Raw genomic sequence first — 4,996 nt, 5'->3', positions numbered from 1 at the left:
GAACCGCCTTGGAATCTGTTGCTTTGTGGCAAATCGGAGCAAAAGGGAGCTTAAGATAGAGATTGACAGCAACAGAGAGGATTTGTTCGATGCGGCTGCCATGGAGTCTGCAGAGAAGCCAAATCAATTGGTCATCATGGTGAACAGTATCATTTGGAAGGTAGATTAACTTTTTAAAAAAAGAATTTCAGATTACTATATTATGGGTTGATGACTTTGCTTTGGATCATGATTTAGTTCGGCGGATTGGAAATATGCAGTGGAGCAGTTCGTGAAATAGTTCCTGAACAAAGTACTTGTGCACTGTGAGTGTTTTCCTTTTTAACCTATAGAGATTGTGGTTATGAAACTTCTTCCTGGATAATTCATTATACTCTCTTTACTTCAGGATAGTGCATCCCAAACTGCACACTTAGTTGCTGGGAGGACTGGAAAGCATTTGTTTCTTGTGGATAACGATGATGGACACCCTCCACTTTTGATCTGGATGGCTACAAATTTCGATTACTTAAAATTCATGTAAATGCTTCCACCTATGATATACAATTTGTGTTTGAGTTTTTTTTTTATGTTAAGAATTTTATATCCCTTCAAATAATTATTTTTATTTAAATAAAACATCTTTATTAATTTTTTAAGAACTCATTTAGAGATTCTATTACCATTGGATCACCCAAAACATTGGGTTTCTTAACAAGGGTTCTTAACTCAATTATAATAATAAAAATTTGCTAAGAAATCCATTAGGAGTTATATCGATAATCATGCTCTCATGCTTTGAAATATTTTAATAATTAAAAATAATTTTATATTAATTTATTTTGTTAAAATAACATCAAAAATTATATTTCTATTAATTTTTACATGTTAACACTAATAGTTACTATTTTATTTTCAAACTACTATTATAATTAAGTGATAATTTAATATGAATAAATATTAAAAAATTAAAATTTATATTATAAATATAATATATCACATTTAAATAAAGATATTAAATATTTTTTAAAAAAAAATTACTCACAGACACTTAAAATATGTACATTAATAAGAGCATACAGCTTCAACATCACTGCTTATACTGCTTAAACAGAATGCTTTAGTATCAGCTATACCAATCAAGACCTTATTAGTAGATCTTCTTATCGATAGTAATTAAGCTAAACTAACTATTTTATTAATCAAGAAATAAATAATTACAGCTGGATCTTTCATCATAAACTATTTCCTTAATTGATAATATGATATCTGACAGACGATATATACATAGATTCCCTACATTATCTTGCATATATAACGAGTGAATCAATTTTGAATTAATCATAGGAGTTCCCAGCTACATATAATCTTAATTGACAATCTAATATATTACAAACAATTTTTGAAAATTTATTTGACATTATTTACTTTCTATTATTAAAACGCATATATATATATATAAATATATAACTGCCATAACTACATTACTAAATCAATTTTTGCTATTCGGAAGCATATTCCATATTTGTTAGATTTTTATCAAACATAACGTCTAATATAAACCCTAATTTCAAAGCTATATAAATTGATTAGTAGTCATCCGCGTTGTGCCACACCACCCTTAGTTCACATTCACGACAGTTCTTACATGTTCACCAATTAGCTATGGGTTCTGTCATGCGACTGTCGAATTTGTCTGACGTCAGACCTTTCGAAACAGGATGGAAGATTCAAGTGAGAGTGCTTCATACGTAGAAGCGATATCAATAGAAGATTGGAGAGTCATTGGAAATTATTCTGGTTGACGAAATGGTAAGATCTTTCGATAAGAAGATTTACATTTTTAAAAATTTTAAATACATATTACCTGTTTTCCATATATGCACGGTACCAAAATTCATGCGTCTGTTAAAAAATCATTGCTTCATCGTTTCGAGAGCTTGATTACTGTTGGTGATTGGAATTTTATCGAGAACTTCTCCTTGAACCAGGCCTCAGGGCAGTACCGACCCACGAAACATCAATTTAAGATGTCTTTCATTCCTTCAATTGTCGTATCGAGAAGTGGTAGTCACTCAGACAACAGATATTTATATTTTGCTGATTTTGGTTCCATTATGAATGATGGTCTCAATACCAGCATTTTGGTTAGTAAGAACAATTATAATTCTATTTAATCATAATTACATAAGTAAATATTTTAATATATATATATCTATATTCTGTGTAGAGGTTATTGGTCAAATTGTATCTGCTCGTGAGATTGAAACAATTCAAGTTATGAACAAGGATACCACTAAGATTGAGTTTGAAATGAGGAATGCAAAGTATGTACATACTTCATATACCTACTTCATATTTTTTATTTCCATATTGTATACCAAAAAAATATAAATTCACCTTTTATTTTTTCTTCGAATGCTTTAATCTAAAACATAGTGATGAGTGTATACCATGTACGTTATATGGGAAATTTGCTAATCAAGTCAGTGAGGCTTTTAAAGAATGTGGTGATGATGGATTGGTGCTTGTCCTCAGATTTGGTAAAATCAATGTTTATAGAGGTACATTATTTATCATCTTATTTTTAAAAAGACATTGTTTTTCATGAATACTACTAAATAAATTAGGTGATCTTCAAATTAATTATTCGTTTGAAACATCAATATTGCTGATTAATAGTAAAGATCTTGAGGTTGAAGCATTTAAAGAAAGGTTTGACACTTACCTTTACTATAGGCATTACAATATTTTGATAACTTTAAATAGTATTTCTCTTGATTTATAACCAAATGTACTTTTCAGCTTGCCTGAAGACGGTTGCCGTATTGTGCATCTCTATAGTAAACCTGCCGAGAGAAAAGATTTGAATGATGATAAGAATTTTGATCAGTTTCCAATGGTCAATATATCAGAGTTATTTGATTGTCTTGAGGTAAAGGCTACTCATGCAGTTAGTTGTTGTTTTGGTTTTTTCTAATAATTGAGTTTACTGTGTTCAGGTTGGAAAATGTAAAATCATATGTCCGGTTTATGCAGTCAATACAGATTAGTCTTGGTTTTATCTGGTATGTACTAAGTGCGGGAGAAAGGTGTACAGAATTCCTAAGAAGGAAAATGAAAAAGAGAATGTTGGGATGAAAACTCTATATCCATGTGAAACATGTGATGCCAAAGTTCATTCTGTTAGTGCTAGGTAACTTGTTATATCTTTATTTTGTTTTGAATTTTTAATTTCTTTGAGTATGATATAAATACATATTTTAATGATACAGATGTTCTAGGTATAAGCTTCACCTATTTGTTATGGACAAAACTGCAAAGATCAAATGTTTTCTGTTTAACTCTTTGGCTGAAGAAGTTGTACACCAAACTGTCGATGAAGTCCTACTGGGAAATTCGATGAAGTGAGTTTAATATCTTAGCATATATTTTACATAATTTAAGTAAATAATGTGATGATTTGACATGATTTTAACATTTATTACCTGTAGATTCAAGATCTGGATGCAGTTCCAGAAGTTCTAAAAAATGTGTTTGTTAAGACTTTCTAGTTTCTGATTCATGTGGAGAAAGAAAATCTTTGGGGATGCAGTAGCACATACAAAGTCGGCAAGGTATGGAATGGTGGTCATCTACAAATGGGTGAATCAGAATATGAATCTGAATCTGCGGTAGAAGTAGAACATAGAACTCTTCTTTCTGTGGAGCAGGTTAGTGTTTATGAATTAATTATGTTTTGATTTAATGAAGTTATGTACAAATTGTAAAATAATTATTTTTAATAAAATGATCTAGTTTGTTGCAGATTTTCAAATGCCAATGCTGATAGTCATTTGAAGGACCAAGTGAAAACTGTGGTATTTGATGGTTGATGACTTTTATATATGTACTATAATATATACTGTATCTTCATCTTATGAATAAAGTATTTAAAGAATCTTTATATGGATGTTTCAATATAAAGAAACTGGATCCTACCAAACACATTTACAGTGTTTCAGTGTTTCTATGGCTAATTTTAGTGTTTAATTTTATTTGATTTTTGGTAAACGATTTTAATGATTAATTTGTGTTCTCAATGTGGAAGGTTTTTATATGGATGTTTCAGTATGGACAATCTTTCTATGGTGATGATCAATTACATCTGCGAACGTAAAGTTTGATCAACTCACTTTTATGGTTCCTGTTTTGAAAGGGGGAAAATTTTTTCAGGTGTCTGAGAATTACTACGACAAACATGAGAAAATAATAAATTACAACAGATACAATTATACAAATTATATAAAAGAGAGAAGAAAAGAAGAAACACAAAGTGAAACATCTAACAAAACAGGACGGAACAAGAAGTCCAGTTTCACCAGAGGTAATCTTTCTCCGTGTTTTCTTTTGTGTCCAGAAAATACTCTGCTTTAGTTCAACAAAATCAATTCTATGGTTATTCATTTGAAAACCCGATAGACCATATCGAGACCTTCGAAGAATTATGTGCAACCATTACAACAAATGGGGATTACCACAAGTGTAGTCTTTTCCCATTTTCTTTGAGAGACAATGCCAGCAAATGGCTAAAATCTCTGCCACCTACTTCACTAAAAACGTGGGCAGCGTGTAGAACTGCTTTCCTAAATCGTTTTTACACTAGAAATCGTTCAAATCTCTTAAGAAACAAGATAAGAACTTTTAAACAACAAAAAGATGAAGATCTTTTAGATACTTGGGAAAGATTTAGGGAATATCCAAGAGATTGTCCACACCATGGATATACCAAAGAATACCTGCTGGGTATCTTCTATCGCGGTATAACTCCAGAGTTACGACACTCTTTCGACACAGCAAGTAATAGAGATTTCTCAACTAGATCTGTAGACGATGCTCACGTTTTCATTAAAAATTTCGCAAACAGCATCCGTAATCAAGCAACCTTTGATAATTCTGCACTTCCTGAGAAGAAAGAAGAGATCTCGGAAATTATAAAGTGTCTCCATCACATAATGAGTCATCTTGGATTGCAACA

The 4,996-nt window shown here is 30.9% G+C and overlaps 1 non-coding gene across 1 annotated transcript; it reads right to left on the bottom strand.

Annotated features, from left to right (window-relative positions):
• Positions 1-4,636: 4,636 nt before the first annotated feature.
• LOC112088257 lies at positions 4,637-4,744 on the bottom strand. The gene has a single exon (XR_002900425.1). It is a non-coding gene; the product is annotated as a small nucleolar RNA R71 (small nucleolar RNA).
• Between the last annotated feature and the right edge of the window lie 252 nt (positions 4,745-4,996).

The sequence above is a fragment of the Eutrema salsugineum genome, unplaced genomic scaffold (assembly GCF_000478725.1).
Source record: "Eutrema salsugineum unplaced genomic scaffold, Eutsalg1_0 scaffold_15, whole genome shotgun sequence".
Lineage (NCBI taxonomy): Eukaryota > Viridiplantae > Streptophyta > Magnoliopsida > Brassicales > Brassicaceae > Eutrema > Eutrema salsugineum.
The sequence above is the reverse complement of the archived record's forward strand: the minus strand, read 5'-3'. Positions and strand labels throughout refer to the sequence as shown.